This window comes from Gavialis gangeticus, unplaced genomic scaffold, assembly GCF_001723915.1.
Source record: "Gavialis gangeticus isolate Ggan-Ray unplaced genomic scaffold, GavGan_comp1, whole genome shotgun sequence".
Classification (NCBI taxonomy): domain Eukaryota; kingdom Metazoa; phylum Chordata; order Crocodylia; family Gavialidae; genus Gavialis; species Gavialis gangeticus.
Window position 1 is genome coordinate 264,627,352 of NW_017729032.1, and position 26,024 is coordinate 264,653,375.

Consider the following 26,024-nt stretch of genomic DNA (forward strand, 5'->3'; position numbering starts at 1 on the left):
TGCAGCTCCCGGCACTTGTGTGCCCCCAGGGAAAGCCCCGTGCAATGAGGTTGGCTGCCTCCCCTGCTGCCTGCCATCACATGCAGCTGCCAGAACTCTGCTGGAAGTGGTAAAGAGCCTCACCCCCTGCTTCTGTGGCGGCACTGGGGAAAGTAGCTGGCTCCATTGTGCGGAGCTTTTCCTAGGGGTGCATGAGTGCCAGGAGCTGCACATGCACCGTGGGGAGCGCTGTACGATAGAGGCGAGCCAACTTGGGTATGCTGCTTACTGCTTTGCACAGCTTGGATCGTAGCAGTGCAGCGCCAGATGGCAGTGCCTGCACAGGCCATTAGCATCCTGAGGGCCTCTGCTTGCTGCTGCTGCCAGTGGTGGGTGTTGTGTGCCATGAAGGGAGTATATGAGGGGGATGGGGAGATCCCACCCCCACTACCCTGCCCCATCCTAGCTCTGCACCCCGTCACCCCTCTGTGCATGGGCTCCGTGCTCCCACCAGCTGCAGCTCCCCTGCCCCCACTGCTTCCCTACCTGCTACTCTGAGTGCTGCAGCAGGGAGACAAGGAGGAGCCAGTGGAGGCGGGGGAAACTGAGCAGGTCCCCTGGCAGCTGCAGCAGTGGCAGCAGCAGCCCATCCGGAAGCAGCCTGCTAGCTGGGCTGGGGCCCTTCCACATACGAGGGTGGGAGTGAGGCATGTGGACTGGAGGGGTTACAGTTAATTGCTGGGTGCCCATGGGCCAGGTGAAATTGCCTAGTAGGCTGGATGTGGCCCCCAAACTGTATTTTGTCCACTTCTGGGCTAGAGGCTAGAAGCTGGGGTGGGAGAATGGCAAGGTGACTCACTTATGTGGAATGTGACAGAGGGGAGGGGTGTATAACATGTTAAACAGAGCAGTTGCAGCTCCCTCCCTCCTTCCCAGAAACAAGATTGTGTAATTGTCACAAATCTACCTGTGTGGCACTTCATACATAGATATTTTCCTGAATTAGATTTACTAACTTAGGGTGCCTATACACATGCAAAGAGGCTGCTCCGACGCACTGTAATTACAGCGTGTTGGAGCAGACTCAATTAATTGAGTCTGCCGGAGCGTAATTACTGTGCGCCAGCAGACTGCAGCATCACGTGTATCATCATCCCCACGCTGAAAAATGGCGACGGGGGTGCATTTAATAAGCTTTAGTTAGTGTCGCTGCTGCCAGTTTTAAGTGGCAGTCCTTGCCTCCCCAATCCCAGAGCACATGTGTAAACACCAATAATGTTTAGTTTCTATTTGTAGCTATTGTTAAGCTGCATTTAGTTTTATTGTTTTCATGCTTATATGAACAACATTTGATTAAATGTTTCTGTATTTATATAATTTGACTGGGATTGGGTACTATGATAAGGATTAAGTTAAGAAGTGTTTGTCTCCTGACAATACTATTTACATATCTGAGACATAATTGCTGAGAATTCATATTTGAGATGATGTGCTCACCCATAAACGGTGGAGGTTTATATTTCCAAGGCAGAAGACCTTTCTGAAATAATTGATAACTAAGGATATCTGATTTGTGTAAAAGGATCTAAATATTTCCTATATATAAGTGGATCAGTGAGACCTGACCTGTCAAACAGATGCACATGGTGGAGGGGAGGAAAATGTTATTCATAATATGCATGTGCCCCCTGAGAATTCAATAGAAGAATGTAGATGAGCAGATAAGAGTAGGCACTTGAGAATGCCACGGGAGTAAGTTTTTGGCCTAAGGATCTCTGGACTTGGGTGATTTAGCCTCCTACCTGGGGAGGAGGGTAGTGGGTAAGTTGGGTAGTGCAAGCTGACAAGCTGCTTGCAGAAAGCTTTCCCAGCTGTAGGCCAGAACAACCCACCCTGGGTCAGAGGTGGACAGGAAGGTAGTAGGACCTGGCCATTGCCACTGCCTGTCTCTGTGGCAGCCCAGGAAGAGCACCTGCAGCTGAAGCCCCTCACTGAAGCGCTACGTCCACTGGCTGGATCCTGTGGCTTTGTGGGCCAGATCTGGCCCATGGGCCCTAGGTTGCCAACCCCTGGTCAGAACCAACAGCTGCATTCTAGAAAGTGTGCTGGGTAAGATTCTTATAGTTGTTATAGGTTTGTTTTGTTTTCATCTGTCTGTCTGAATGTTGGGTCACTGCTTTGTGATTTCTCGTTTATGTAATAAATCTTTTTGTCATTTCTTCTACCTTACCAAATGTCAATGGTAAGCATGATTTCAGAGCATTTGGCTATACAGGCTGGTTACTTCCATGGGGACAAGGATCTATGGTTTCTTACACAAGGTGAATAAAAGGTGTAATGCTTTAATCTGGTAGAATCTCTTCTGCTAAAAGCTGGCAAGGCTGGCAGTGGGACTGGTGGAGCTGAAATGGACTGGATCAAGAAGTTGGCCCCTTGGCAAATGTCACTTTCTTTTCAGTGGTCAAACATCAGACATTGGAGGTTTTGGGACTAAAGGACTCCCCTGAAGGTGAAATGTACCCTGATTGTGTCATAGTAATACATATACTTAATCTCATCCAGATCCCTTTACTTGCATGTTAAATCCCCTTCACTTAGCTATCATTCATTTTTTATTAACTATGCACCTTATAACTTTCCTTGTGTTCAGAAAGCACCAAATGCAGGGAGAACATTCAATATCTAAATAATGTATGTGAGTCCATAACATTTTACTGTTTATACAGTTGATAATTGCCAAACTAGAAAACAAACTGCAAAAATACAAATATGAAACGCATCAGTTTCTTGTTTGCCTTGCTGAAATTTCTTTCTAAAAATAATGTTTTTACACTTGGGATAGTGTGAAAATTTTCCATTTTTGCTTCCACTGGATTTTGATTTTTATCTAGTATGTTTTTTAGAGAAGTTTGCATAAATAATTAAATGGATGCGGAAATATTTTGGTAATGTCCAGTATTTCTTGACAGCTATAATCTTATGACAGTTGTGTCTGTTTTTTGGAAAGAGATTCTAGGAAGATGAATATGAAGCTAACGTTGTTTTTCTTCATTGTATTAATTTATTTGTTTTGACTTGCAGCATACCATTTGTATGCTTCTTTCAAATTAGATAGCTGCTGTGATTTATTTATTGCTTAGACTGTAGAATTTGCATGTAGGCATCATAGATGTTTCTGCTGGATATGAGCATTCCCCTTCCTTGTTTGCAATTCAGACATTCCATGATAATGCTAGGTAGCCCCTAAATAAAACTAACAAGATGAAACTAGCTAGTTAGTTTTCAATACTCAAATTGAAAATTCATCTCTGCAAGCATTGAGATGTTAATCCTACAGTGAGTTCAGTGTGGGTGGACCCCAGGGCACTCTGCAGGGGTCTCATCACTTGGAGCTCATTTTAGGATGAAGACCTGACTGCCTACTGGGCAGTGTGCTGCTTCATATGGACATTTTTCCAAGTACTGCACATGGTGGTAAGTCTGCATTTACTTTTTGCCCTTCTGGTGTAGTCTTGTAAGCATTATAAAAAGTGGAGAGTAAACCTGGTCTTGTAAAATGCTGAGTTTTTAATAATCTAAGTTGTATTCATAACATACTAATTTTATTTTTTAAAGAAGAGATTAACCTGCTGGGTCTCTTTTATGGGACAAAAATGCATGTTACTGGAGATACAGCAGATTTACCACATGTGAAGAATGGGAAACTGTCAATAGAAATGGGCTGTCCAGTTTGGTTAAATATTTTAATTATTTTGCTTTCCAGTTTTATTTCATAAATAAGAATGTAGTAACATCTTAGATGAAGATAGATGCATCATATAGATAACGTTTTCACAGACCATTGCAAGTCTTTATCTTACAGGACCACAATAACACTTACTGAATCCAGTCCAGGAAAAAAAAGGCTTTGGAAGCTGTTTTTATAGGTATGAATGTGAAGCAGTTAAACAGAGTCAAAGCAGTTACTGCTGTTCTTCAACACTTCTGTTATAACCTTATTGTAGTTTATTTTTACACTTGCATGCAATACCAGTTGCCTGTTCTTTCACTGAGAAATCATATTTGTTACCCTTAATTTTCATTTGTACACCCTATTTGCTTTTTATAGTGCACATATTATAGCTTGTTGGAATCCATACACATGATCAAGTATTTCCTCTTGTTTGCCATATCCTCCTGCTCATTGGTTAGATAACACGCTTATATTTAGTATCATATGACTATATGCTTCCTGCAAACAGCACATGATGCCTTATGGTATCATATGATGGCTTTGTAAATGGGTCTTTCCACTGCCCAAAGGTACTGAGTTACATTGGTTTTGTTTGATCAGAAATGTGGGATTGTAGAGAAATGTTTTTGCTTTAAAATGTTGTTATAAGAAATTAGGGGATTTGTGGCAAGGCTGAGAATTCCTTATTTTTAATCTTTTGTGTGCATCTACTTTTCTGTCTCTCCATATTTAGTTGGGTGACATACTCATTAAAAAAAAAACTAGTAAGAGTAAAATATAAGCTGAAGAATTCTGTACAGGGAGCCATGGGAAACGCCAAGTTTTCTGGAACAGAATGGAAATTGGTCTCTGCAAATGTTAAGCTTGTCACCCCTCTCCAAGATAGTGACACAACTCTGGTGCAATTTGGTTCTGCTCGTTCTATAGATATGTAGAAGGCAAGGTAGATTTGCACCTTAAAGACTACCCAAAGCAGACATACATATGTGTGTGTATGTATGTACGTATGTGTGTCTACTTTGGAGATATAGCACAAGCCTTCATGAGCTAAAGCTCATTTTTTCAGATGCTGTCTCATATGTTGGCTGATTGCAGTTTGTTTCATTTGGCTGAGTGTGGTGTCATCTATGAGCAGAGAGACACAGTTAGCCATGTTAGTCTCAAATCAAGTAGAAGGCAGGGTAGATTAGACTAGGGTAGATTAGGACACCTTAGATTAACCAAAGTAGATTTTTTATATAGATATATATATATATATCTATATAAAAATATGTATATACTGGCCATTGTGTTGCTTTACATCTACATCATTGCACAAGTATCTAATGAAGTGAGCTTCAGATGATGAAAGCTTATGTTGTATGCATGCGCGCGCACACACACGCACCTTGGTTACTCTACACGGTGCAGGTCTTCCCTGTCTTCTACTTGATTTCAGACTAACATAGCTAACTGCATCATTCTATAGATATGACAGAACTTTAAGTACCTAACATTTGGTAATTCTTGACTTTTAATAGGGTTCTTTTGTCTTCCTTTTTCTTTAAAGAGCATTTTGTATTCTGGCTTCATTTTGAAAAGTATGCATACACTTAGTTTTTTATTATTATTTATAAATCTTGAATATATTTTTAGAAAAGCACTCAATAAGTACTCAAAAAGCACTCAAGTTGCAACATGAGGACTTGTAATTGGAATTCCCTCATACAATGTGAATAAGAAAAGTTAGATGAAGTAATTCAGTCTGAGAGAGTCTTCCCGGTAACTAGATAAGGTCTGGCCTTTAGCTAAGGAAGAAACATGCTTTATCACTTCTGGTTAATCCAACTAATTGGTTTAATTTTTTTCACCAATACAATTAGGCATATCTCCTAAGGAGATAACCAGTCTTTTTGCCTCCTTTGGCATTTGTCAGTAAAATTTGGTTTTACTATTTAGCTTCCATTCTCAGGATGGATATACATATCTTTCCCTACCTTGCAATCCTTACTACTGATGTATGATTTTGATGAATATGTCATGCCTATTTTTATAGTCTCTTTGTTATCTTTATTGATGCTTCCTTTTTTTCCTGCTGTAAAGAAAGTCAAAGGCTTTTGAAATTAAAAAAGCAACAGCATACCATGGCAGCTATGTAATCTGTTGGCCTTATTTGGGCCAGCTGGCATTTCTCAATAGAATTGTAACAGTTTATTGTAAAGTTGCATTTCTCAGTATTTTATGTCTTCTAAAAAAAATGTTTAAAAGCCTGATTGTGAGCTAAAAGAAAACCAATGGTAGGTCAGTTGCAAAGATAGCACATTCAAGAAAAAGTGCAGGTAAAGAAATTTAATTTAAAATGGGCACCCTCACCATGAAACATACTGTCCACTGAGAGGTAATTGCCTTTTTACCGCATGCTCACAATCCCAAATTGCTTTGCTTCAAATTTTAACAAATTCCTATACAAATGAACTGAGCTGCCAACTCTGGGCTGAAACTTAATAGTTCCAGGCAGGAACTAATCTTTTGTCTGTTCAAATCTGCAGAGTGTAGGGAACCAGAATGTAGTCACTTAGTTGGAATTTATCTGTGATACCTACTTTTGTGTACATCTACTTAGTATGTTCATACAAGGAAAAATGTTTTTAAAGCCCATCACCCTGTATCAGTAGTTCCAGTTCTGTATTGCTTCAGGGAAAGAGTGTAAGCTCCTAAATTACCAACAACAGTTCTTGCTTTCTAGGTGTTCAGTGGAGTTTAGCTAGGTGAACAATGGCCTGACACAATGTCTATTACGCAGTAGATCTCTTAGGGTACATTTAAGCAATCAGAATTAAAAACACATGCATAGAGAGAGAAGCTTTACTCCTAATCATTGTATAGAGGTATAAGTCAGTTGGCAAAGTTGCCAATTATGTTTCTAAAGGGGGAAATAATATGATTTTTTCCCTATATGTTTAGGGTGCTAACAAAAGTGATATTTATTGCATAATCAGTCACTTGAAAGCACTCTACAGCTGTGCCCTGACAGAAGTGCATAGCTGAAGAGTGCTTTAAAAAGTGCCTGATCTCATGAAAAATTAATCCTTGTGTAATGAGGGTTCAGATGAAGGCACTCCAACGAGGAGTACATTCATTAACTTCTGTCTGTCCTTGCACCAATCAGGGCTGGGCTAATGCAGCCCAGCCCCAGACCTGGTGCTGTTTGCAGGAAGGGAGAGGGAGAAGGGAGGGGAGGGAGCTCTGGGCTGGGGTTTGCCCAGCCTGAGCTGGAGGGTGGTGAATGTGGATTGGAGCCCCGTGCCTTAGGCAGGGTCCAGTCCACTCGCTGTCCCTCCAGTTCCGCCTGGGCAAACCGCAGCTCAAAACTCTCCCCTCTCTTCTCCCCCCTTCCTGTCCTGCAGACAGCACCGGAGGGGAGGAGCTAGGGGAGAGAGGGTGCAGACAGCCATTTCCTCCTGGATTGGCTTCAAAGTGGAGCTCAGTCCCCCACCCTACAACATAATGAGAATGTCTGTTGGATTGGGTTGGGGGATGTGTCCTGGAACTCTTGGTGCTTTCTGTGAAGCATCATGAGTTAGCATGAACAGCTACATGTCTGTCAGTGCCCTTACTAATTCTACAACATTTCAGTCTTCTGATAGCTGTCACCTGAAAGCTGACAATGATACAGAATCACAGAAAGTCAGCTGAAGAAATGGAGCATGCCTGCTAAGTAGCATTTTTAAAGACTGTTTCTACTAAGGGTGTTTATTAAGCATTTGTTCTCCTATTGATCTTTATAACAGATGCTCCGGCGGGCCTAAGAACATTAACAGAAAACATGCCTGAATCCACTCAGTCTCCCCAGTTTTTTTCCCGTCTTTTTTTTTTTGTCCACAATTGCCTGTCACTTCATTTAATGCTTATCTGCCCTTTTGAAGGGCTTTAGCAAATGTGTTCCCAGGAACTCCTCCACCATAGCAGTACCCAACAATGCTGATGTATGAGGTAGAAGTTGAACTGACCAACAGCAAAATGGAAAATGGTTGACTTGAATAAACATGGTCTCAAATCCATATAGTAAGTGGTTTTGGTTTACATTCTGTAAAAAAACCAAAACAAAACAAAAAATCCCCATGATTTTTACTTATAATTTCTTATAAGGGTGGTAGTTTCAGATACTAAAAGTTATTATGGTGGGTGCAAAATCATATGGGTGCCACATTAAAAGTTTTTCAGGTTTTTTGTTTCTTGAAAATTTGATCAAATGCTCATCTGAAAAACAGCTACAAGTGAGCTTTGTACTGACCAGACTACAGTAATGAGCTTTACTTGGGTTTAGCCTTGAAAAACTCCCACAGAATGCAGCTGTTGGAAAGCATGGCTCTATGAGTTCTGAGCTGTATTGTTCTGATATGTTACATTTTGAAATGAAGCTGCCTTTTTTCCTCCCCCTCTTCCTGGATTTAGCAGCTATTTGAGTCATCGTTTGATGTTAAAGTCAACTTCTATTACTGTTCATATTTCAGGGGCATATACTTGTGCTTGCAGTGTGAATACTAATTTCTTTCTGTTCTGAAGACTGATTTCCTCTTTTGCTATAGGTTTTAAAAAGAACTGTGAACAATTAGTGTTGGAGTACCACCTGAGTAAGACTCATTTTGTTGGCTGATTTTTTTTTTTTTCTTTTTTTCCCTAGTTACTATAGAGCATCCTTTTTTCCATCTGCCTCTTTGCAAGCAAACTGTTTAAAATGCCAGAAATAAAGCAAGTGATTTCAGATGCAACATCAGAATTTGGAACTGTTCAAATTTACGTCAGGCAGGAAATTATAGTTTTACAGTTGGAGCACTTACAAAAGGAAATGGAAAGATGAACCATGAGAGATGTGGGATAGTGGTCAGAGCAGCAAGACTGAGGCAAGAACTTCTGAGTTCTCATCCAGGTTCTGTCTCTGTCTCCCCTCCTTGCTTTGAGCCATTAACACTCTGCATCTATGACTGTCCATCTTATTGAAATGGGCAGTAATTTGGACCTGATGGGTTCATTTTGAGAATGAATGATAGAAAAAGTCATTTTAAAATGTTAAATATTGCTGTTGTTCAAACTATGGCACATACCATTGTATATGCTATTCAATTTTTATCAGGCTTTTTCAGATTGAGTGTGTATCAGTCACTAAATAGGACTTTAACCAGCTGAGTCTACACAGGAAATTATATCATTTATTAAATCTCTTTTTTTCTTTTATATTTTGAGTGTCACTGCTGAAAACTCTCTCCACTAACTGCTATTGAATACTGTCAAATTGCTGATATTACAAAGTATTCAAAGTCACGAAGATAAAGAAGAATGTTATTTGTCTTTGAATTCTTGTTAAATTTTCTCCATGGGCAGGTGTATAAGGTCTGCCCTCCCTGTGGGTGGTATCAGTATAATTATGCACACTGCTGCTGTAACACTGTGAGTGAAATTTGTGGCAAGAACTAATTGTGATAGTTTAGCGTCTTTTCATAATGATATTTTGATAATGCTTTCCTTCAGCATCTCAAAGCACTCTACAAAATTAATACAGCAGGTTTTCTAAAAACTGTGTGGGAAAGGAAGCTGCTATTTTTCATTTTTTGCAAATGAAAAAAGTAAGATAGAGATTTGCTCAGGTAAGAGAGTTTGTAGCAAGGCTAGAAGAGGAGCTAATATCTTACGCTTTGGTAATCAAATACTTAATTTTTTTTACAATAAAAAAATATTACCCAGTAAACAGGTCCCAATGGTTCTGTATAGTTTTATTTATTGCTGATTAGATATGTAACAGTTCATGTGCAGAAACATTATCTGTGGCTGCATACACACATTCAAATAATCTGAGAGAATCCTCCTAGGTTTGTTCTCCTGGTATAAAACCCTACCCAGAACCACATGTACAGACATTCAAAACTGAGGCCCTGGTAAGTTTCAGTAGCTGTTCAAGGTCAGAATTCTAAAGTCTCTGACCCAAATTTGTTTGTATTTTAAAATTTCAGATCCTAGAGCCCATCATGCATAACTATTAACTAGCATTATATTATTTTGCAAACTGTTAAGTTTAGGTATGAAGAAAAAAGTATTATATCTTGGTCCCCATCTCTCTTCTGTTTAAATGTTGGCCATAGATTTTTGTCGAGACGTGTGTGTGTATAACTTGGTTCTAATATTTTTGCCTGTATTCTTCACTGGAAGGCTAAACAGTGGTTGTTGGATCTTCCAGGCCTTGCTTGTGTGAGTGGCAGCCCCACTGATTTTAGTGGGTACAGTACCATATTTCAAATGATGTTAGCCAGAACACTTTTGATGTTTTGTTAAACACTGTTTCTGAAAACAGTGAAGATGCCAGAGGAGCAAAACCCTAATTTTATCTTTGTATTCCAACCAGACTGATTTAAATGAGCAAGAGGTTGACTTGCCAAAGCTGTTTTCCACTGAACAGAAGTCTGGTTGCTAAAGTCTTCAGTGAAGCCGCAAATATTGGTTCCATAAGACAGTGTTTCCCAACCTTTTCCAGCCAAAGGCACACTTGTATTAATAGAATTTTTCCATGGCACACCTGTTAAGGTATTCCCCATCCTCATACTTAGGAGCTCATTGTAGCTCATTGCTATGGCAAAATTCTGCGGCACACCTGTTCATTTCTGATGGCACACTCATTGGGAAACACTGCCATAAGGCATGAGGCATCCCTCCTTTAAGTCATGCTTCCACAGTTTTCATTGTGTTATTATTCAGTCTTCAGATAAAGAATGTCACAAATATGGAACCACTGGGTGGTTACAGCACATGTTGTTTGTTGATTCTTCTGTTTCTTGTACAATATCATAATATAAAGTCTCATATTTGTCCCTTACTGCATTGTTTAGTATTTCTGTGATTCACCAGGAACAGGTACCTTGACCAGCATTGTGGATAATTATGCAAGTACCCCATATGTATGTTTTCTACCCCTTTAAATTAGTTATTTTTTTTAGGATGACTTTTTGAGAATGGCCCCTTGCCAACAATAACTCATTATGTTACTCAGAGGAGACTGGTTAGACATAAATGTCACTTTCCCACAACATTTTCAGGAACTAGATGTTCTTTAAAATAATCTTCACATGTATTATATAGAAATAAATGTCTGGAGCCACGTTTTCACTCATGTCTGCATATCTGCTGTATGCTCTGGATGTAATGGACCATGGCAATATTTGTACAACATCATCCACCACCCGCAAGGGTAGAACCTTAGACCCTTGGCACTAAAATTGAGGCATCTGCCATTTAGCTAAAAGGAGAGCTGTTCTAGTAATTAGTAGCAGGCTGCTGTACTTCCTGGGGACAACTGTGAGATCACAGTGATTACTTGCACTAAGACAATACTTTTGATATGCACATTGATGTGGGAATTAGTCCCAGTGGGTGCAGTGATTTTTGTTTGATGTAGTTTGATGTATTTAACACAATGTTTGTGGCAGAAAGTACCAACCCTAATTGTTACCATAACTATAACTTGCTATAATTTTGTCATGATAAATGTTCTTAAATCCCACAACTGAGCCTTTATAAACAAAAAACATTATTAGCATTAGGATTGCATATCTAACGTTATAAAATTACAAAATAATAAATAAGTAGGAATAGTATTTGCAGTAAAACAAATACTTTATGACCTTCTGACTTTGATTTGTGAGTGAACTATAAGTCACTTCAGCAATAACTGAAAATGTGAGTGCATCCATTTCACTCCAGTGTGGACCCTGCTTAGTTGCCCTTTATTTTAGTCCTCCAAACTGATTTGTTGACAGTGCATGGCATCAAGTATACCTACCAAGACTACTTTGAAGTTATACCCAGTGCAAAATACTGTCTGCTTTTCAATGTAAACTTCAAGATTCATGTTATTAACTCTTCAAAGACATCAGTTTGCTTTCAGGTAGAAATCAAGGTATTTATGATGGTGATTTTTGAAGTTCTAGCTGGCTAGGTTCCTGGGTTTTCAGGAAACTGTTTTTCTCTATGATCTGTTCCAGCCCTTTGAAGTTGCTGAATTATTCTTCCCCCAGTCCAAATATGTGGGACCTGGCAGTGTGTGTGGCATTTAGCAATTGCATCTGTTCTGGTTTTGGTAGAATCTGATGCCATATTGATCCAGAGTCATTCAAGTAAATTTTAAGGCAAAGCAGCCAAAAGTGTGAAGTCAGTAAACAGCTGTTAGACCTCCATTCAGGTGCTCTTATTCATGAGTAAAGTCCTGTTGCTTTTCTGCTTTTTCATTATCTTCTGTGTTAAGGATAACTGTGTTAAGAGTAAGTCATGGGGTAATAGCCTGAAGTCAGCAACTAATATTGATACTATTCAAGGAACAATTTTGTTTTATTTCAACAGAGGATTTTAAATTTGACTAAAGGCTGCTTGATACCTTTAAGATGAGCCCTGTGCTGTCCCTGTGTGACCTGTGTGCCAGGATTGGGCTCTGGGGTTCTGAATATTGGGCTCGGGCCTCATGCTGCCCTCCATGCCAAATCTAGTGCATAGTGCCACACCCCATGGGGCTCCCCACAGGTCTGGGGATCTGGCCCACAGGCTGGGGGTTGAGTTCCCCTGATTTATCCTAATAAGCTGTCTCTTATAGTTTTACTATTGAATAGCAGAATCAAAGATTGTTACACAGGTGGTTACTGTGTATCAAGGTAAGGTTTTTTGTTTCCTTAAAATTCAGTGTTCCACTGCATTTTTCAATCTCTCTCTTTTAATATAATACATGGTGAAAGATTGTTTCAGTCACATGTACACCCACTAAACATGAACAAAGGCATGAGTTTTTGGAATGTGCTTTTTTAAAGCCATCTATCTGGGTTTGAGCAGCAAAAGTAATTTGGACACCAAGTGCTTTTTTCTGTTTCTTAGAGGAAAAGCTAAATTGACTAGCATGCAGAAAGCAGACTTACTGGTTAGAGCTATTCTGCAGCCAGTGTATTTTAAAACTGGTCTGAATGTTCCTTTTAAAGCCAAGAGATACTTATTTTTTTTCATAACTAGTAGGTACTGTCCCCTCCCACCTCCCTCACGCCGCCCAAAGACCCAAGGAAACAAAACCAAAGCAAAGAAACAGACAGAAAATGGGTCATAGAACAACATGTTGAAGGGGGAAGGGAAGGGCTATACAAATGTGTAGTCACCTGCACCCTGTAAAGGGATAATTAGGTAAAGATTCAGTGAAAGTGTTAATAACCATGAAAAGAACCAACCAAACAAAAAAACCCACTTGTTTCAAAAGCTATTCATTGCACAGGATTTCTTTCCCCCACCTCTTTCTTTTATCAAGAAGTATGGATACATGACTTAGTTTCTTTGAGTGCTGGAAGTCTGTGTGTGTGCATTTTTTTTAATCGGAGAGGTAAAACATCTTATTTTGGGGCTCTATTGGCTTCTTTACTTGTAATCTGTATAATCCATGCTACCTTTTATTTAATATAGAAACCAAAATATTGTTTTGGTAAGTGGAGTCCAGCCCTTCCTGCCTTGGCCGATCAATGATCTATTGTGTTTAGGTTACATTGTCCTGTTTTCAGCTTTCCCTTTTTTTGAATGGAAAAGCTCAAGCATGATTACATGTAAAATATTTTCCTTGGCTAATAATTTTAGCTAAAATATTCAGTTTCAACACTTAATTATAAGAGTAACATATTATTTGTCTTTGCTGTTTGCTTGTTAACCATATTAGCTTGGTTTGTCAAATGTGTCATTGGTAGGTTATAAAATAGACTGTCCTTCAAATCTTCAGGTTTTAAAATCTCTTTATTATGGTGGAAGAAATCCTATATTCAGAAGCCTAATGGCAACTGCCTGAAGCTCCAACCTAAGATAGGATTGAAGCAGCAGCAAAACAGAATACTGAGGCCAAAACGTTCCTCAGAGGCTACTCATTTTGACTGCCCCACTGGAGATGCTGGGGGGGTGGGGGGGCAGGCAGCAGCTTTCTAACGTTTAAACAACTGCCGTTTCATTTTAAAGAAGTGGAAGTGGTGGATATTCATTGCCACTGAAAATAAACTCTCAGTTTGGGCACCAAGAAATTGATGCATCCTAGGTAAGTAGCTGTTTTGTAAAACGTTGGCATAAATCTCATACGTGTATCCAAAATTATGTAAACAGCACTTAAGTGCAATGCACTGTCAGTTATATGTGTAACAAACATTGCTTATGTTGTCATTGCTGTGGTACTAACGGTTCCAAAACTGACCAGCTCCCCTCCTTTCTGAGGCTGCCAATTAGAAGTCTTGTAAAAAATGGAGAGAGAGCAATCAAGAAACTGACTCTACTACCTGTCATTTTTGATGCTTCATATAGTAGCCATTTGACAGCTGCTTTTCCTCCCGTTTCTGGTTGCAGTTGGTCAGGAGGCAGACAGTTAAATGTTTATGCAGTTCCAAGGAATAGAGTAAGTTACAAAGTGGGCTGTGGAGCTAAGAAAATGCTGTGCATTTAAATGGTTTATGCACTTAATCTTCATATAGGCAAGGTTTGTTACAATATAAGCAACAAATAAGAAATCTGGCCTGGCACTGTCACGCAGTTTGGCAACTTATACGCTTATCAGACAGGCATTCAAGTAGAGTCCACTTATTCTATTCTCTCTGTCTTCTTTCCAGCTCTCTTCTAGGAGTGCAATGTCTGTGTTAGTCTACTGCTATCCCACGGAGGGTCAGTGCAGTGTGTGTATTGTTTCTTATGTTGCAAGAATGTCTGCCTCTATTTCCAAGAAACCTATATTGCCTTGCTAAGCTTAGAAAGTGAAGTAACTGAAATAGGCTAGTAAGACCTGTTTTGAGGGGTCACTATTCTTTTCAATATATCAGAAAGACATTTTTAGAAACATGCATTTCAGGAGAGGTATAAGTTTGAGACCTCCAATATTAATGATGTCCTTATTGAGGATGCTGATCAGTGTTGAATTCAGGAATTTACTTATCTTATTGTCTTGTTATATTAAAGAGAATGTAGTAACATTTTGCAAGTTTTTCTTCCAGGTGGGAGTCTTTGAGCATAGAAAAATTTTGTTCTGCTTTGTTAAATCATTATTACAGTTGGAGAACCTAGTTTCAGCCATAAGCATACATGGGAGAGGATTTAATGGTAGATTTCAGGTATTCATGTCAGCGCTTAGCTGCTTTGTATGTGGCGTTCTGTCCCCTTATTTAGGATGACCACATTTTAACAAACAGGCTTTATTACAAAGCTGTTCCACTTGAACCTGAAAAAAAGAGTTGAAGGGGGAGGAATATTTTTAAGTTGAAAGCAAAATCTCAGGAGGTTATTAGGCTTGCTTTGTGAAGTCTCTGTGTTGCAGATTTTATCAGATACATTTAGGAGTCTCTGATGCAGTGAATGACATCATGGAAGTCTAGTTCCTGAGGATTTCCAGCAAAACTTAGTATTGTAAAAATTTTCTAACTTTGCATACTTTGATCAAATGATAGCAGTTTATGTATGTTATATGGATAAAGAATGAAGGCAAGTTGGGAGACACTGTCAGGTTAAAAATAATTTCTTGACAAAAATGGTTTTGTCTATATAAACACAACCTCTTAGATCCTTAAAATTAACATAATTCTGCAACCTGCTTTTCTCTGTGCAGTTTACCTTTTGTACCTTTCTCATGTCAGTGACTAAACTGCTACTTTAGTTTCAGCTGTGTTTCTATTTTTTTCTTGCTTTCTCCCACACTGGTTGCAATCTTACTTTGCAGACTCTGAAGTCAAATATTTAACTGGATATAAATTTGAACAATTTGAAAGAAACTTCTTTGGAACATTAGATTTAAGGCAGAGGCATCAAACTCACCTGGTCCTGCAGGCCCAGATGAATGGCATGGGGCCAGTCCACAGGATAGATCAAGCCCATGGATCATGCCTGATCCAGTGCATGCAGCATGGCATGGGCCTTGGCACACCAGCCCAAGCAGGCATCGCAGGCAGCATAGTCCAGGACACTGGCCCAAGTGGGCGCTGCAGGCAGGGTACATCTTGGGGCCTTGCATGTGGGGCAGTCTGGTGCAGCATGCGAGTCAACAAGTCAGCAAGGAGGGGTGGATTATGGTGCTCTGCAGGCTGGATCTGGCCCACAGGCCTTATGTTTGACACCTCTGGGTTAAGACATACCCCACAGAAGCTAAGTTGTCACCTGATTTGACTCAGTATCAGGTTTGACTTGTGAGGTTGCAAATGTGTGTTGCTGTTCCTTGCCAGGCTTGAGGGACCATACAAAAAAGAATAAAATTGGGGTTGAGGGCTGTGCAGAAGGGGTTGAAAAGATTTTTTTTCTTTTGCCCTTAAAAAGGTAGGGGCTATTATATTGGCACCTAAAAGCTCCTGTCTGGACTGGGCCCTGTTGTGCTGGGTATTGTATGTGAAAACAGACATTCAGATTTCATCTATCCTAGCAGGTTTGAGTAATGCAGGGCATAGAAGCTTGAAGGGGAAGGTTTATAGGGCTCCTATACACATGCAGGGAGCCTGCTTCGTGCACTGTATTCCAGTGCATCGGAGCAGACTTGATTAACGGAGTCTGTTGGAGCGTGGAAATTACTGTGTTCCAGCAGACTCCAGCATCACGTGTATCAGCATCCCTGCACTGAAAAGGTGATGGGATGCTTTAAACCAAAGCTCATTCAACATGCTTTAGTTCAGAGCACCCTCCTGCCATTTTTCAGTGAGGAGGCGCTGATATACGTGATGCTTCTTGCACTTTTAATTAGTGAAGCTTTTGGAGCTGCGCTAATTAAAGCGTGCCTCCCCCCTCCCCCCAGAGTACATGTATAAACACCCATAGTACCCACAATTGTAATTTGAGTCATTGGGATGTGTAGTGCCCAACTTTAAATATGAACCTGCAAGGAGCCTGAATATCATCTAAATCAGTGGTTCTCAACCTTTTTTGGACCAGGATCCTTTTATAAACATTGTCCAGTCCTGACCCAGTGCCCCTCACTCCCGACTCACTGCCCTACACCCCTAGATCCCAGCCCCCAGTGTGGGGCAGGGGGGAGTATGTGGGTGGCATGGGGACCCCCAAGCAGCCCTTTACAGGCTGGAACTCTGTCAGCCTGCAAGGGAAAACCTACCGTTTCCCACATTTTTCTCCTTTAAAGGAGAATCCATTTTTAAAGTTTGTTTGTGACCCTTTCACTTTCATATATTTTTGCGACCCACTTTTGGGTTGTGACCCACAGGTTGAGAAATGCTGATCTACATAATTAGCATAAGCAGCTACCTATGTCCCCAGAATATTTTTACTGGGGGTATGTGCAGAGAGGCTGACATCTGCTGCAGGGGAAGAGACTTTGCATTGTGCACCTGATTGAGCAGAACCTCTTGTTTTTAAGTTTATTTTTGCAGGACTGCCATCTAATCAGCTTAGGTTGGACATTTTAACAGTTTCAAATGAGATTTTTTTTTAAAGAGGATTATGTTGTACTGTGTTGCTGGGTGTGCCTTAATTCTACCTTCCTAACAATTAATCTATTACTACTCTGTTACATTTTTTTCTCTCCACCTCCCTTCCCTCCTTCATGTCATTTTCCCCTCCTGCTTCAGCAGTTTTAATGAGACAGCACTGAGAGGAAGATTCTAACTTTGAATTGTTTTCAAACTGGAGGCTGTTGGAATTGATAAAAATACTTTTATCTCCTGAGTTTAAGGACGCTTGAGAGAGAGTTGAAAGGCCTGAACCAACCCAATTAGCCAGTGTAATTTTTATTATTGATTGGAGCAGTAGCAATGTGGAGGCCTGAAATCACAACTAAACTGGCTCTCCTTTCATTAGCAGGAAAGCATTGTAGACTTCAGACTATGGGCTCAGTTCTGAGAGGTGCTGGGAAACACTATTTCCACTGGCTTCTTTACACAGCACTGGTGACCCCAATTTAGAGTTTTTTACCAGTACCTCATACCCACCAAGGAGATGAATGCTTGAACAGCTTGCTAAAAAAACAAGCACTTGAACTAACTAACCTTGCAACCACATCAAACTAGCGTAGATGAAACCTTAGAGCGTCAGGGTAGAATCTACTCACGGACAATTAAAAATAATTCATGTTAGTACTGGAGATCTTATCAGTTAGCCAACAGCCTATGCATCAAAGTGACCTATTAATGGGTCAGAATTAAAATTATACATACAAGTCTTACAGGGCTTTAATTATTTCACCATTATAACATTTTTAGGATATCTACATATACCAGTTTTTAACAGGAAAATTTAATTGCATTTGTACCAATCAGTAGTATTCAGTTACTGCCACACGGAAGAGTTGACAAAAGGTTGCTTGCAGAAGCATTCCAACACATTTAGTGTTTATTCACTTTCCCATATCAAAATAAACTTGGTGCAGAAGACTATTTAAAAAAACCTTTCACCTTTGGAGAATTTGCGTAGGCTGGGAATTGTAGTTGGGACCGAAATTAAGGGCTGAGTTGTATACTGGTATTGTATACTGGCTTTTATTGTAGAATCATCCCCAACATTACAAAAATCACATGAAGTGTGCTGTTAATCAGCAATATCATCAGGTGGTGACTTGATTTTACAGGTACCAATGGAAAAAATAAAATAGGATTAGAATCTTATTCATTGGGTCAAGTCAGTATAAGTTCTGTTCTTTAGTGATTTAAAAATAATGCTGTCACATTTCTCCATGTAGAGGCTGATAGGGATGGAAAGAAGCGTCATACAATTTGTCTTAGAAATTTTCTTACCACCAGTTGTACATGTTCATGTTTTAACTTTTCACATAGAATGTTGTAATGATTTCTATGTAATCTTTGCTTAGCTGCAGAGAGAATCCTTTTGAAGACTCTACTGGGAACATTTGACTAAAACAATTAATTTAAAATTAAATAGAATTTATATAATCTACAGTCAACACAGGTAAGGGAAAAAAGATAATTCATTGAAACCAGCTATGTAAGTGGTGTTAGGGTAGTGTGGTGTTGTGCAGAGTTGTGTTTTGAAGGTGGGTCATAATGAAACAAGAATTTGGTCATTTGATTTTGTATAAGTTCAGGGGAGTTACTGCAGATTTATACTAGTGTAAATGAGAACAGGAATGGCTCTGTGAGTGTAAAATGAAAAGTATTTCCCCTTAAATCTGAAAAAGACTAAAAAATACAGCTGTTAAGGTTTTGGTGTATGTTATGATTTACATTAGACTAGCTACATTTTATAGTACAGATGGTACTTTGGGTATTGCTGAAACAGTAATTAATGGTTTCTGTTTCCCTCCTCTATTAGATCCAAAAGAGCTAAAACGTCTCTTGCCTAAGGGTGGAATTTTTCCGTTTCCAATTACAGCCTTTATCAAATAAACAGCTTTTCTATTGCACATGCAGTATTTCCATATAACTGAATTATCTGTTGTTTCCTCATCACATTGCTGTAGATGTTGCCCCTTGACTTGCAAAACACAACTTCTGAGAACCTATTACTCAACTCTGGTCTGTTTTTTGTTGTTTGGTTTGTTTGTTGTTTGTTTGGTTTTTTAACTGTAGTGAATATTTCTGTTTTCTGTGTTTAGTGATTACAGTGGTGACTAACTCATTAAATCAGGTAGTAAGTTAAATATGCTGGATGTATACCATATAGGAAACACTGTTACCCCTCTTCTGTCAAATGGTGCTTGGTGTGGATGGAGTCCATACAGGGAAGTAATGTAAGAAGGGTTATTGAATCTCACTTTTGATTATCTTGTTTCTTTTGGTGACTACGATTTTTTCATTCTGCAAATCGTTACAGCAGCCTTTTGGTCAGCCTATAGCTATATAGGCTGAGAACACCAAGAAGGGTGTGAACTTTGTTCATTTTTAACAGCATTTACCTTGACTGTCTTTAATGTCAGTCTTAGTAATAAGGATACCTAATTTACAATTGAAGTTAGTTTTGATCTATAATTAAGTTCTTGGAACCATATAGAAAATGTCCATTTGATCCAAATTACAATTCAAAGCAAAAAAAAAAAAAAAATCTTAGCACACACTGTTCTGGTTCTCCAGTCACATCTATTTCTTAGTATATTAAATCCTTGTGTAGCTAATAGTGTAGCAAGGCTTGTGAATACATGAGTTTTCATTCTTCTCACACAAATCAAACTGTAAGATTTGTACCATTTCATGAAATAGTGGGGAAGCCTTCTGTTAAGTTTGCCAACATATCATGCAGACTTCTGACTTTGTGGACAATTAAAAAAAAAGTAAGTAAACATGAGACCTCCAATTACTACGTAAGGGTAATATGTATGAAAAGTTAGTATAACAATATATGTCTTAAACTGACTAATTTGCACATTAAACTTATTGACTGTTGAAAAACAAAAAATAGTGTACACTTGGGACTTGATCCTTCAAACTGTGTGTTTTAGTCTGCTCAGATTAATTTAGGTGGCTTCACTGAACGTTTGTTTATAAATAAGGATTACTTATGAGTGTTTTGCAGGATTGGGTCCTTAGTTAAGGGGAACAGCATGTTTCAAGTCTGCATTCTGCAGAAAAACATAATACCATATTAGGATTCAGATTTGCGACATGCTGAATGTCTCCCTAAAGGTGCTGAGGGCATGGGAGTTTGGGATGCTGGACAGACACCTTGCAGAACCAGTCTTATAGAGAGTAATGAGTACTCTCACATTTAAAATACCATCACTTGTTAGAAGTCCTGTAATTAAGTCTTTAAGATATAGATGACAGTTATGTCCTCTTTCAGTTTGACATTTGCACATAGGACACAAAAGAAGGAACTAGTGCCTAAGACTAGCATCATCATTATTAATAATTAAGCTAGTTTTTGTTTCAAACCTACCATAATCTAGTTGCAAAATAGTGCTCACAGCAACAGTTTCAGCACCCTGAGTACAGTTTATATGTTCCAGTGTAAGCTCCAATAAAAGATGTTCAAAAGCATAATAAATGCTCAGATACACATGTTGGTATGCCTTAATATTAATATATAGCATATGCATATAAACACAGTATAGAGAGAGGCAGTAGCTTTACCTAATATATTACAATACTTTTGGACTCTTTCCACAGTTTTAAATGCAGTCATGATTCTGTCCAGCCCATTTGGAAAGTGTGTGTAATTCATAGTTTTTTTTTTCCATCCTTTTTAACATTTAAATAAATGCCTCATCTGTTGGATCTGTAGAAATTGTTTAAAACAGAGACATTTAAAAACTGTTTGCAAAAGTTACATTAGTTTTGACTACCACATCTTCTAAACCTTGTGTCTTTTGGAAATAACTTAAAATATCACCCAGAAATATCTATCTTTAACAAAAATGTCCAGTGGTTGCTAAAAGAAGCTTTCCTCCCACCTCTCTCTTACCTTTTGTGCATGGACTATAGAATTCCCTGGTTTAGCTATTGCTCCATGATGTTGGGATTTCAGTTCTCCTAAGCATCAGAGATGTGAGCATTCCAGCAGTTCTACTAAACAATGAGAGATAGACTCTTTGCATGCCCCAAGCCTATGGAGCATTACGTCATTGCATTGCCATATAAGGAACTCGGTGTTGTGCAGACTGGTATGGTGTCTGACTAGTGTACTTTAGTGATAGCCAGAACTTAGAAAGCTTATTAATATGTTCTGGCTCCAGCTGATGCTCAGGACTGTGTGAAATATTTTATTTGTCTACTCAGTTCATGGCCAAAAAGAATGTGCGGAAGGCTTGGGTTACGGCAGTTCCTCTTTATTATTGATAATAAAGTCATTGAAAGTAATTAGGTGGTTAGTTAATGTTTTCCTCTTAGGTGTCCAGCCCAGAGTGTAAGGGTGGAAAATGGGTATCTTCCTTAAGCTGTCTTGAAAGGACTTGGATCAGGGGGTTTTTAATATATAAAAAAGTAAGTTTTTCTGATCTCCTCTGAGAATGATATGAACTTCAAGCCTCCCCTTTTTTTCTTTCTGTAGAGTCAGGGTCCACAGAGGATAGTATTTTATTTCCTGATGATGTAACTGCAAAACAATTCTTCAAGTGATGATGGGAAGGCCAGATGAAATGTAATGTTTTTTTTTCTCCAGTGTTTTCTCTACAAACCCCTTTTTCTTTTTGACATGTTTGTGTTTCAGCTAATGCAATTAGGAACTATTTTTAATAAGAAGGTTTTAAAGAAAATTATAGGTTGGTTTTAATATTCAGAAAAGGACAGAAGAGCAAGCAGGAGGATTAAACCATAGAATTTAACTCGTTGTCTCATGTGTCCTTGCTCCTGCTCATGACCCCTTGTCCCCACAATAAATGTGGGGGAGGAAGGGGAAGCCACACTGTATAGGAGATTTGCGTGCAGGAGCACCATTAAGAGTTAATGGGAGTTAGTAGAATAAATCCCTTCCACCACATTGTTGAGAGAATTAGACCATTAAAGTGCTTTCTAAACTGTTATGTTCTGCTCTGCTAAATGGATTACGGATGCATCTGCTTTATCTGCACCACTTGAAATTTTAGTCTCCAGCTGAATTGATGGGTGTTAATTGCTTAACAAAAAAGCTGCACATATTAGACCATCTTAATTAATTTGTGATTAAGATTGCAAATATGTTATACTGCACTTGTGCTTGGGGATATTATATCCATCTGTTTCGACAAATAAAATTTGTGTTTTTTGTGGAAAATGTTTAAGCAGGATAAAGATGGAGTGGCCCCACTTCTCTCCTTTTAAAAGCTGTTTCTATCTGTGTTACCTGAAAATTTCAGGGTCTTGTTGCAGTGCTGTCACAGTGGGACCCATTCAGGTTTTTCTCTTTTTTGTATGCGTATATAAAAATAAATCATTTGGGTACGTTGGCCTCCCCATTCATACAAATAAACTGCATCTTTGGAACCTAGCTGATGTGAAGTGTCTACACATAAGTCGTTCTCATCATGGTTTTGATGCATTGGTCCAAGTTACTAATCTGATGGACAGAGTACTATAGTATCATAATTGGCATCCTGTTTGTTGACTGAAACTGTGGTGTTCGGATCACATGGCTTACATGTTTGACCAGGAGACAATGCACTTGTAAAGTACCTTTCACTACCACAAAATTTAAGTTCCACTGAAAGGGTAGTTGCATCATATGGTGGGAACTGTTCAGTTGTTCAACAGAACAAAGCAGCAATGTGCAACATCCAATGACAGAAAGTGAATATCGTTGTACCTAATAAAAGTTGCAGAGGGATTTAAGTAGGAGTCCATATTAAAAAAAAAACACACAACAAACAACACCCCCTCTCCCCCCACATCAAACTAAAGCTAACATGTCTCTCCACTTTCTTCCGTACTGTTTTCTTCTGAGTCCTTCTCCTGCTTTTAGGCAGGGCCTCTGTTTTTTCATCCTGTCTCCTTGTTGAGTTAACCTGGGTTTGCAGCATCTTTCCACCTAAAGCAGTCATTTTATCATGGTTTATGCAAAACTGTAACAAGGAGAACTTCCTGACAACACTACAAAAAGAAGGCTTGTGCTTTCCAGTCTGGCTCTGTTTTGGTGTAGCTACAAGGAAACCCGGCTGTTACGGACCACAGCCCGGATGGTGCTAATTGCAAACCTGTGACAGTCTCCTGCCTGGGTGGGAGCTGGGGGGAAATATAAATTCCCCTGTTTATAAATCTGTATTTACAACAGGCACGGCCAAAGTATGACCTTCTAGTGTTCTTAATTAATCCCGCTCTGCCTTTAGAAATGTTCACATCTGTGTCCTGCTGCAAAGCAGCTTTACTACAGTGCATCAGCCAAGTGTGTAATTACCTGCTTCCACTTGTTACTGCTACAGTTTCACAGTTTAATAACAGCTGAAGTAGAAGACTCTTCCAAGCACTAAGTTGTGTAGAAGTTTGTGTCAAGGAAATATGTGATCAGAATTCCTAGTAGGTGATTTATTAAACTAAAAAGCAAATGGCAGCTTTAGGCAATGTAATGAATTGCCCGTGAGCTTTCCCTTGCTGCCTCTGATACCTGTAGTCTAGAATTGCTGGGTGAAATATGAGCCTAGTGGAAGTCCAGTTGCAAACTCCTTTTAACTGCAGTGGAATCAGGATTTCACCCTTTGTCTGTAGCCGTATACCTTGCACATGCCTGTGCATTTGGTTCCCCTAGTTTAAGCATGATTCTCGACTTCCATTTTGCTCTAGCACTGCTATCCAGTATTTCTGTAGTAATTAATTAATGGATGCGCCTAACGTGTCAGGCTACCTATGACGCTTCAGCTTTGTAGCTCAAAATGACTTAATTCCAAGCCAGGCCTTTTCAAAAGCTATCCACCATAGACTTGACTGTTCAAGTTGAAGCTGAGTTTTTTCTGGTTTCAGTGAAGATGCTTGAATTCATTAGGATAGTGTAGTTGCATATTTTACTTGGCTGTATATGCAGACAAATGGAAACATCTTTTTTTTTTATAACTGATTTTTGTTTTAGAACTGTGCACATTCTCACAAGATTATCCTGAAGTTTGAGCTCTTATGAAGTTTATTAAGGTTTTGCTTTTCACACCCCTTGTTTTATGCTAATATCTTGTAGCTTTAAAATTGCCAAGTGATTTTGGTTGCTATTTGTATAGCAAGTACTGCCTAGGAGTTCTAGTCATGAAGCAGGATCCTGTGGTACTACATGCAGATCAAATAGAGCAAAAAGACCATTCCTGCCCCAAACAACTTACAGTATACCTAAGTTCCCATATTGCTGTCAGTTCAGATTTTGGCTGAAGAAGTTAAGAAACCCTCCTACAGAGGAACTGCTAGTTCCAGGTGAAATAGAAGATACAGCCCGCCTAAGTAAAATTCTCTGTCATTAAGAGGAGGACATGCTGGGCAACAAGGGCTGACTACTGGACAAGAGAACTAGGTAAGATGGAAATGCCTGTTATTTAAGCATTTTTATCTCTCTCCACCTTTCTCCCTCCCCACGACTGAAAACAAGTTTTGTTTCCATACAGAATATTAGTTCTCCAGTGTTGCTGTTCTTGCAGTTATTCTGCTTAGGGTAGAAAACCATAGAATCATAGAAATTAGAAGGGGAAAAACTATTAGGTCATCTAGCACATCACATGCCAATACAGGAATGTTCCTAGTAGTGATTTAGCTGGTCCAGTATTATCGTGGTGTGATAAGTCTAGATGCAGTGTGGACACTTGGAAGACAGGAGCAAAAAAGACAGACAGATGAAAGGTTGGGGAAAGGGATATAACATATAAGCAGAGATGAAGGCGTGATAGGAATGACTGTTTGGTTATGTTTGGTGGTTCTAAGTTAAACTTGCTAAATTCTTCCCATAGTTAAACTTACTGTCATCCTTCCCCCAGCAGCTAGTAGCAACAGTCGCAGTGTCTGTAAACCCATAACCCCTTTCATTAACCATTCACATCTAAAATAAATAAAGGAAACTAGGACTTGGGCCTCAGTTCAACAAAGCACTTAAATGTGGGGATATGTATTTCTCTGTGTAGGGGAGGGACTTCAGTGCATGCCTCACTTTATTCATATGTTTTAAAGGTCTGGCTAAATTAGAACCTCAGTTAATTAGTTTTATGCGGGTCTTGCCAAAGTAGATGGCTTTATTTTTACAAGAACTCTAAATTTTGAACCCAAACTCCATTATTTGGAGTTGTATTTTGGTTTTGTTTTCCTCTTTTAAAAATAGACACTTAAAGAAATAGAAAAGCTGTTAGAGTTTTTGTTTTGTTTTTTAGTCTTAAACCATTTTAAATTTTTTTTTTTCTTTTTTCCTTTGGGGATGGGGGTACCTTGCTTTAAGTATTTGCAAAGACCCCCAGGGTAGGAGCCAGCACCACTTCCCTTGGAAGTTGGTTCCAGATCCTATCCGCCCTGACTGTGAAGTAGTTCTTACAGACGTCTAATGTAAACCTACTCTCCAACAACTTGTGGCCATTATTCCTTGTCATGCCAGGGGGTGCAAGGGTAAACAAGATCTCTCCCAAACCCTTCTGATCCCCCCAGTGAGTTTATAGATGGTCACCAGGTCTCCCCTCAGCCTTCTCTTGTGAAGGCTGAACAGGTTCAGGTGCCGCAGTCTCTCATTGTAGGGTCTGCTCTGTTGTCCCTGGATCATGCGGGTCGCCCTCCTCTGGACCCTCTCCATGTTGTCCACATCCCTCCTGAAGTGGGGTGCACAGAACTGGACACGGTACTCCAGCTGTGGCCTGACCAGTGTCGCATAGAGGGGGAGGATCACCTCCTTGGACCTGCTTGAGAGCAACTGTGACCTCGCATTGTCGGCCCATGTTCATATTGGAGTCAGTAATGACTCCAAGATCCCTTTCTGCCTCCGTACTCTCAAGAAGGGAGTT

At 39.5% G+C, this 26,024-nt stretch overlaps 1 protein-coding gene across 3 annotated transcripts in view; it reads right to left on the reverse strand.

Annotated features, from left to right (window-relative positions):
- Positions 1-26,024, reverse strand: part of FILIP1L (filamin A interacting protein 1 like) — a 236,719-nt gene that overhangs the window by 62,882 nt on the left and 147,813 nt on the right. The window contains exon 1 of one of the 3 annotated variants that reach the window (XM_019523747.1): positions 21,071-21,141. The exons of the other annotated variants lie outside the window; for them this stretch is intronic. The gene's annotated coding sequence lies outside the window, so the exon portion shown is untranslated. Of the gene's footprint in view, positions 1-21,070; positions 21,142-26,024 lie in introns of those variants that run through there. 3 annotated transcript variants of the gene reach the window in all.